Source organism: Mandrillus leucophaeus, unplaced genomic scaffold (genome assembly GCF_000951045.1).
Source record: "Mandrillus leucophaeus isolate KB7577 unplaced genomic scaffold, Mleu.le_1.0 Scaffold400, whole genome shotgun sequence".
NCBI lineage: Eukaryota > Metazoa > Chordata > Mammalia > Primates > Cercopithecidae > Mandrillus > Mandrillus leucophaeus.
Window position 1 is genome coordinate 1,027,508 of NW_012104255.1, and position 9,615 is coordinate 1,037,122.

Sequence of the window (9,615 nt, forward strand, 5' to 3'; positions counted from 1 at the left end):
AGCCACCGCGCCCGGCCGTATATTTTCTTTTTTTTTTTTTAAGTTCTAAATGTTTTCTAATTTCCCTTGAGACTTCCTCTTTGATCCATGGATTATTGGTAGTGTGTTGTTTAATTTTGAAGAGTTTGAAGATTTTTCTCATTATCTCTCTTTTTTTGTTTTTTTGTTGTTGTTGTTGTTTTTGAGATGGGGAGTCTCGCCCTGTTGCCCAGGCTGGAGTGCAGTGGAGCAGTCTTGGGTCACTGCTACCTCCGCCTTCCAGGATCAAGCAATTCTCTTGCATCAGCCTCCCGAGTAGCTGGGACTACAGGCACCCGCCACCACGCCTGGCTAATTTTTGTATTTTTAGTAGAGACGATGTTTCACCATATTGGCCAGGCTTGTCTTGATCTCCAGACCTTGTGATCCTCCCGCCTCAGCCTCCCAAAGTGCTGGGATTACAGGTGTGTGCCACCACTCATTATCTCTTATTTTTGTACTTTAAAATCATTATCGTTAGAGAACCATCCAGTCAGCCTGAGATGTGTGGAGTTTTTTTTCTTTTTTTTCTTTTTTTCTTTTTTTTTTTTTTGAGACAGAGTCTAGTTCTGTTCCCCGGGCTGTATTGCAGTGGCGTGATCTCAACTCACTGCAACCTCTGCCTCCCAGGTTCAAGCGATCCTCCCACCTCAGCCTCCCGAGTAGCTGGGATTACAGGTGTGCATCACCACACCTGGCTAATTTTACTATTTTTAGTAGAGACAAGGTTTCACCATGTTGGCCAGGCTGGTCTCAAACTCCTGACCTCACTTGGCCTCCCAAAGTGCTGGGATTATAGGTGTGAGACACCACGCTCAGCCTGACATGTGGAGAATTTATCAAGTCCCCATGGCTATCTCACTTCTCAGATCTCCCTATTAAGCTCAGGCTAATGGAGTACCTGCTTCTAAAGTTCCAAATCAAGTGAATCCCCTATGGTAGCAGCAACAGCAGCCAAACTTATTGTTTTCTCAGAATGCCCCACTTTGGTAGAATTGCTGGGCAACAGAACTGGGTGGGGGTGATGGGAACAGCCTTATGCAAAAACACCACGGATTGCACAGTTCTTACCTGAAAAGTTCAGTAGTTTTCACGAATAAATGCTTCTGATTTTGTTGTATTCCTTAGGACAAATTCTGGAGTACTAAAATGGTTGTTTTTGAATTTTGTCCAATTTTAGGATTGCTTTTGAGGGAGGTTTCTTAACATCCTCACTCTGTCATGCTGGAAGCCAGAAATTATCTTTTTTAGTAGGCAGGAAGGAGAGTATGTGATTATTGTACTTGTTAAATTAACTTGTTTATTAAAATATTTAGATGGTTTCCAAACCAGGCTTTGTTATTTATGTGTTTATTTTTTAGAGACAGGGTCTTGCTTTGTCACCCAGGCTAGAGTACAGTGGCTCAGTCATAGCTCACTGTAACTTCAAACTCTTGGGCCCAAGCAGTCCTCCTGCCTCAGCCTTCCAAGTAGCTAGGGCTATAGGCGTGTACCACTGTGCCTGGCTAATCTTTTTTTAAATATTTTTTTTAGAGATGGGGTCTTGCTATGTTGCCCAGGCTGATTTCAAACTCCTGACCTCAAGCAGTCCTCCTGCCTCTGCCTCCAGAGTCATTGGGATTACAGGTGTGAGCCACTGTGCCAGGCCCTCGAACCAGATTTAGTATAAAAATGGTCATGTCTTCTTAAGTAGGAACTAAATTATCTTCATTTTCTCTTTCTTTTTATAACTCATGGAGGCCACGTTCACAAAGACAGGGTGCTCCACACGTACCTTCCAGTAGTTTTGTTACTTTATTGCCTCTCAAAGGAACAGGTGATTTCATATTTCTAGCTCTAATAGTGCTCTTTCAAAACTTGCTGACATTTCATCTTTTCCCATTTGGCCAAGATTGGTGAACACATTTGTTGGCCTTAGCACAGCATTTCATAAGTTGTCAGCAGGGAGTTAATAGGTGTTACATGGTCAAATGCGAAATGCGTTATTAAGTAATATAAATACCAGTCTCTCTACTGTAGAATTTCTTAGGTCCTTTAATGTGCTAATATGAACTGAGAATGTCCAAGAAAGGAAATAATATACAAAATCTCCCAAAACCATTTTACCAGGGAACCCATTTTAAGAAGCAGTGCTTGGCCAGGTGCAGTGGCTCATGCTTGTAATCCCTATACTTGGGGAGGCTGAAGTGAGCGGATCACCTGAGGTCAGGAGTTCGAAACCAGCCTGGCCATCATGGCAAAACCCTGTCTCTACTAAAAATACAAAAATTAGCCAGGCGTGGTGGCAGGCACCTGTAATGCCACCTACTCGGGAGGCTCAGACAGGAGAATAGCTTAAATCCAGGAGGCGGAAGTTGCAGTGAGCTGAGTTCACGCCACTGCACTCCAACCTGGGTGACGGAGCAAGACTCCGTCTCAAAAAAAAAAAAAAAAGGCACTGCTTAACATGTATATATCCTTCCCTGCCCACAATTATACATGTTTTGTTGGAAACATGAGTTGATACATGGTTTTGCAATGTTTATTTATTTATTTATTTTTTTTTTTTTTTTTTTTTTTTTTTTTTTTTTTTTTTTTAGACAGAGTCTCACTCTGTCACCCAGGCTGGGGTGCAGTGGTGTGGTCTCGGCTCACTGCAACTTCTGCCTCCCAGGTTCGAGTGATTCTCTTGCCTCAGCTCCCGAGTAGCTGGGACTACAGGTGTATGCCAACATGCCTGACTAATTATGGTATTGCAATGTAATGGTATCTACAATGTATTTGTGTAGTTAACTTATAATATGAGCATTATGGTAAACTGTACAGAATAGAGCCAACATAACAGACATGAGACTACTATCTTTAGAGAGGCCTGCCGGCAAGATTGGCCCTTGGCTGGTATGTGGAAACTTGGTTTCCCTCTGTTCCCTAACCGGTAAGTAGTTCACTTTGCCTGGTTTGTTGGTACAAATAATGTGATTTATGCTGAACACATGTTTTCCTCCTCAGAGTCTGGAATTTTGGTATGTGCCTCTGAGACCAGGCCCCAGTGAAAACTGTGGTCACTAAGTCTCTAATGGGCTTTCCTGGGTAGAAATGTGTACACCTGTTGCTGTATTTTTTTTGTTGCTGTAGAAAGGATAGGGAGAGAACATATGGAAGTCTGATCATGAATTTCTCTAGACTCCTGTCTTTTCCCTTTGCTGACCGTAATGTGTATCTTTCACTGTAATAAACCTTAGCTATGAATCTGAGTCCCTGGAGACCTGGTGAATCACGGAATGTGTGGGTGGTCTGGGAGATCCCAAGATATAATAAAAATATTGCATGTATTAGGCTGGGCATGTGGCTCATGCCTGTACTCCCAGCACTTTGGGAAGCCAAGGCAGGCAGATCACTTGAGCTCAGGAGTTTGAGACCAGCCTGGGCAATATGTCGAAATCCCATCTCTACAAAAAATACAAAAATTAGTTGGGCATGGTGGCACACGCCTGTAATCACAGCTACTCAAGAGGCTGAGGTGGGAGGATTGCTTGAGTCCAGGAGTGTGACAGAGCCAGACCCTGTCTAAAAACGTATATATTGGGCCAGACGTGGTTGCGCACACCTGTAATACTAGCACTTTGGGAGGCCAAGGCGGGTGGATCACGAGGTCAGGAGATGGAGACCATCCTGGCTAACACAGTGAAACTCCGTCTCTACTAAAAATAAAAAAATTAGCCAGGCGTGGTGGCGGGCGCCTGTAGTCTCAGCTGCTTGTGAGGCTGAGGCAGGAGAATGGCGTGAACCCGGGCGGCGGAGCTTGCAGTGAGCCGAGGTCACACCACTGCACTCCAGCCTGGGCGACAGAGCCAGACTCCATCTCAAAAAAAAAAAAAAAAAAAAAGTATATATTACATATATTATCTTAATCCTCAGAACATCTCTGTAAGGTAGATAAATATTAATGTTTGTCTTTTTTAGGTGAAGAGACTGAGGTTAGTGAGGTTAAGTAACTTCTTTTGGGTCTCAGTTAATAGGTGAGAGAATCCAAATCTGTCTGACTTCAAAGCCTTGGCTCTTAACTATTATACTGCATTGCTTCCCAAAACCATAAATTGTACCTGTAGTGGGTTGAGGCGAATGAATGATGATAGTGGTCTGAGAATACTTCATGCAGAAGATGGGATTTGAGTTGGTCTCGAAGGATAAATGGGCTGGCCAGGTGCGGTGGCTCAGGCCTGTAATCCCAGCACTTTGGGAAGCTGGGGCGGGTGGATCACCTGAGGTCAGGAGTTCGAGACCAGCCCGACCAACATGGTGATACCCCATCTCTCATAAAAATGCAAAAAATAGCCGGGTGTTGTGGTGCACACTTGCAATCCCAGCTACTCGGGAGGCTGAGGCAGGAGAATTGCCTGAACCTGGGAGGCAGAGGTTGCAGTGAGCCGAGATTGTGCCATTGCACTCTAGGCTGGGCAACAAGAGCAAAACTCCATCTCGCCAAAAAGAGAAGAAAAAAAAAAAGAAGGATAAATGGGCAGAATTGAAATTAACGGAAGTGGAAAGAGTATTGTCAGTAGATACAATTTCATGATATTAAGGCATGTAAATGGTAAAAATGCAAGATTTGCGAGAAAGACATATAACTTTCAAATAGTTGGGTGAAATGGAGGATTTACAGTAGAAAGTTTTCCTTCTATACTTAAAAAAATTTGGGCCGGGCGCGGTGGCTCACACCTATAATTCCAGCACTTTGGGAGGCCGAGGAGGGTGGATCATGAGGTCAGGATATCGAGACCATCCTGGCTAACACAGTGAAACCCCATCTCTACCAAAAATACAAAAAATTAGCCAGGCGTGGTGGCAAGCGCCTGTAGTCCCAGCTACTCGGGAGGCTGAGGCAGGAGAATGGCGAGAACCCAGGAGGCGGAGCTTGCAGTGAGCAGAGATCGCACCACTGCACCCCAGCCTGGGTGACAGAGCAAGACTCTGTCTCAAAAAAAAAAAAAATTTGGCAGCTGCTACAGCATGTTTATGTTAGTGTTTAGTGTAAGATAATCTGATCTAAAACAATTATATATTTAAGCTTAATAAGTGATACATGTTAGTTTAAGGATAATAAATAAAATAATGTACTTGTTCTGCAAGGACAACCATGATTTCCCAGGTCTTTGCCACCTAAACAAGTGGGAATCCTGGTAGTGTTAGCAGTAAAGAAGTGTGGAAGCTTTTTTTTTTTTTTTAAGCAGCATTTTAGCTGAAAACAGCATTTCACTCATATTATTTTTTACTTATTTACTGTTTTGAGACATGGTCTTGCTCTGTTGCCCAGGCTGGAGTGCAGTGGTGCGATCTTGGCTCACTGCAACCTCCACCTCATAGGTTCAAGCGATTCTCCTGCCTCAGCCTCCCGAGTAGCTGGGATTACAGGTGCGTGCCACCATGCCCAGCTAATTTTTGTATTTTTAGTAGAGACAGGGTTTAACCATGTTGGTCAGGCTGGTATCGAACTCCTGACCTCATGTGATCCACCCACCTCGGCCTCCCAAAGTGCTGGGATTACAGGCGTGAGTCACCGTGCCCAGCCTTCATTCATATTAATCTGGTGGTAGTTTGAAGAATATATTGGCTAGAGCCAAGGAGTGAGTCCATTTAGATCATTGCAATCATAGTAGTCTATGCATGAGATAATTAAGAGCTTATAGAATGGTAGAAATGAAAGTGGACAAAAGACATTGTATAGGAGGTATTTCATGACGTAGTGATGGACTGGATATGTGTGTATTGGTGGGGAGATCCAAAGGATATGAGTTTGAGTGGTTTGGAAAAAAATTCAGTATCTTTAACAGAAGTATGACATTTAAGCCAATTGTCATGTCAGGATTGTGATAGGTTTGACCCCAGGTGTATTGACTTGAATTATTTATTTATTTTTTAATTTAATTTTTTTTTGAGACAGGGTCTCACTGTCACCCAGGTTGGAATGTAGTAGCGTGATCATAGGTCACTGTAACCCTGCACTCTTGGGCTCAATCAAGCCTCCCACCTTAACCTCCCAAGTAGCTGGGACTACTGGTGTGTGCCACCATGCCCAGCAAGTTTTTTTTGAGATGAGATCCTCCTATGTTGCCCAGGCTGGTCTTGAACTCCTGGCCTCAAGCAATCCTCCTGTGTCAGCCTCCTAAAGTGCTAGGATTACAGGTGTGAGTCACTGTGCCTGGCCTGAATTGAATAATTTATTAACATCCAAGTAGAAAAATACATTTGGGAGTTGGTTGTGAGATTGTGATTGAAGAGAGAAATCAAGGGATAGGATAAGAGATAGAAATAATGCAGTGGAGTGATCACTGAAACTGTCTGAATATAGGCATCACCTTGGGAGAAAGAACAAAAAAGAACATCAAGGACTGAACTCTGGTTTTATTCTTTTCATCAATAAGAAATGAATATTAAAGAACACGTTTGAAGTTAATATGTTATTACTACCTATCATAAACCACGTTTGCATAGTACTTATTTTAATATGCATTGATTGGGTACTTTCTGGCTTGTGAGCTTTGAATTAAGTGGTCTTTTATATTATGATATGAATAACTTTTAGATGAAATCAATAAATAAATGATCCTGCCTTATGTAAACCATAGTTAGATACTGAATAACATTCAAATAGCATTTTTTTCCTTTTCATATGGCACATTGTTCTTGATAACTTTGTGTGTGTGTGTAGTTGTTCTTTCTATTGCCTGCTTAAGAGACACAGTCTCGCTTTGTCGCCCAGGCTGGAGTGCAGTGGTTGCTGCCCTAGCCCCTGTTTCATTTAAATACTTGTTTCGGTTTGTTAATTATTTTTTCCTCCACTTGTTGGCTATTGTGCCACTAGTGCAGCAGCCTTAATTACTGCCAATTGAGTATTTAAGATAACTTGTTAGACCAGAGTTATACACAAGAAGAGTCCTAACATTGTATTTCCCTTACTGGAGAAATGTTCTTTTTCTCCCTCCCACCCAGAAATGTTTTTTTTTTTTGTTTTTTTTTTTTTTTTTTTTGAGATGGAATCTCACTCTGTCCCCCAGGCTGGAGTGCAATAGCATGATCTCAGCTCACTGCAACCTCCGCCACCCAGGTTCAAGCAATTCTCCTGCCTCAGCCTCCTGAGTAGCTGGGATTACAGGCACCCACTACCGTGGCCGCCTAATTTTGTATTTTTGGTAGAGACAGGGTTTCACCATGTTGGCCAAGCTGCTCTCAAACTCCTGACCTCAGGTGATCCACCCACCTTGGCCTCCCAAAATGATTGGATTACAGGCGTGAGCCACTGTGCCAGCCCCAGAAATTTTCTTAAATTAATGACATTTAGACCTAATCTCTCTGCAACAAATGTTTTAGAAGCTGAAGGGATTGGGCACAAAAATATTTCTAAGAGAAGATGGATAGGCAAAACTGTGGGCATTGATATGTTCCTGTTTCTGGCTATCTTCTCTTTTTAATCCCACCTGCTGACATTCTTCTAGGTTGAGAACAGAGTCTATAAAAGCTTCAGCTCCAGAGTCTTCCCCAACTTTGTTGTGTTCTTTGCTCCCTCGCTGGAATAAGCAGAGAATTAGTTGAGTGTGCAAAGGAATAACAAGAAGAAATGATGCTTTTATTATAGACTGACTTTTGGGTCTCAGGATTTTATGTCCTAGAAAAATTGGGATTCCAACAAGTTGGTATGTCATTTTGATATATCATGGTTGCCCCACATTAGTAAATGTTGTTATAAAACTCTTGTATATGTGAATGTTCTGATTAATTCATTAAACTCTTCTTATACAACATTATTGTGTTTCCCTTTAATATTTAAGGCTGGGAGCAGTGACTCACACCTGTAATCCCAGCACTTTGGGAGGCAGAGGCAGGGAGATCACTTGAGGTCAGAGGATTGAGACCAGCCTGGCCAACATGGTGAAATCCATCTCTACCAAAAATACAAAAATTAGCCGGGCGTGGTAGCGCATGCCTTGATTCCAGCTACTCGGGAGGCTGAGGTGTGAGAATCGCTTGAACCCAGGAGGCAGAGGTTGCAGTGAGCCAGGATCGCGCCACTGCACTCCAGCTTGGGTGACAAAGCGAGACTCTGTCTAAAACAAACAAACAAAAATATTTAATCACCTTTGAATCTAAATTTTCAGTAGCACAGAGTTCATAGAAAATCACAGACTATGCATATGCAATCATTGAGATTGTCATGTTTCCCTTTTTAAGAAATATCTTCTTCCATTTCCTACTTTATTATATCAGTTGGCATTTATTTTATTGTATTATTATTTTTTGAGACAGAGTCTTGCTCTGTTGCCCAGGCTGGAATACAATGGTGTGATTTCGGCACACTGCAACCTCCGCCTCCTGGGTTCAAGCAATTCTCCTGCCTCGGCCTCCCGAGTAGCTGGGATTACAGGCGCACCCCCACACCCAGCTAATTTTTGTATTTTTAGTAGGATGGGGTTTCATCATGTTGGCCAGCCTGGTCTCGAACCCCTGACCTCAGGTGATCCACCCACCTTGGCAGTTGGCATTTATGATGGAGTACAACGTAAGCCCACTGACCTGACAGTCAGGATATCTGGATTCTAGCCCCAGCATGTAACTCCAGTTGTTAATCTTCTGGGTCCCAGTTTCTCCGTCTATAAAACAGAGTGATACTTGTGTATATCACAGGCCTGTTATAAGTTTCAAAAAGTATTAATATGGAAGCTTCTTGCATTACCTCTTGCAATTTTTTTTTGTATTTTTTCGTGATTAAAAGAAGTACCATAACAAATGTGTAAGACATCTTCACGTGCTTGTTAAATCCCTGGAACTGTTATTATGCTTAAATTCACAACTGTATTTCCTAAAATTAATTTTAGACCCACTCTGTTAAGTTTTTGGCTTATAATTCAGTCAGAGGAATTGGAACTCTATGAATATTTTCTATGAGAATGATATCGTAAGCATGAGTAATAGTACTCAATTATGATGTAAAGACTTAGTGTGATGTTCAGATTAGGAAAGTATACTTATGGAATTCTCTATAATTGATTTCTTTCATTTATTTGAACATCTTATGCTCCACAACTCATGAGGTTCATCAAACTATCTGTGCCTTCATTTCTGCTATTCTGGATACACATTCATCTTTTTAAATCCTAGACAGAAATACCGGTAAAAAATAAAGTAAGATTCTAGTTTTCTGAAGCTTCTTGAAAGTCAGTATGGTATATTGAAAAGATAGAGTGTCTTTGTCTAGGCTTTAGAGTTCCAGGCCTGTCTCTGCTGGTAATTAGTTGCAAGAACTTGGGCATGTCATTTTACTTATTCTGGGCCTTGTTTTCCCATTATAAAAGTGGCTTGCACTAGACCTTTTTTTTTGTTTTTAACATTCTGTGATTCTTTTTTAACTCTTCTAAGTATCTATCTGAGGGAGCTGATGAAAAGACTAGAGTTTATACTAATTTTTATGAGTACTATTTATTACACTTGATTTATACCTAAGGTAACCATATAATTTGCTGTCCAAACAAGAGGAAACTTTCTTTTTGTTTTTGTGTGTGTGGTTTTTTTTTTTTTTTTTTTTTTTTTTTTTTTTTGTTTTGAGATGGAATCTCACTCTGTCCC

At 41.7% G+C, this 9,615-nt stretch overlaps 1 protein-coding gene across 2 annotated transcripts in view; it reads left to right on the forward strand.

Moving 5' to 3' along the window:
- The window catches only part of WNK3 (WNK lysine deficient protein kinase 3), a 192,030-nt gene that overhangs the window by 172,661 nt on the left and 9,754 nt on the right, over positions 1-9,615 (forward strand). The gene's annotated exons all lie outside the window — the stretch shown is intronic.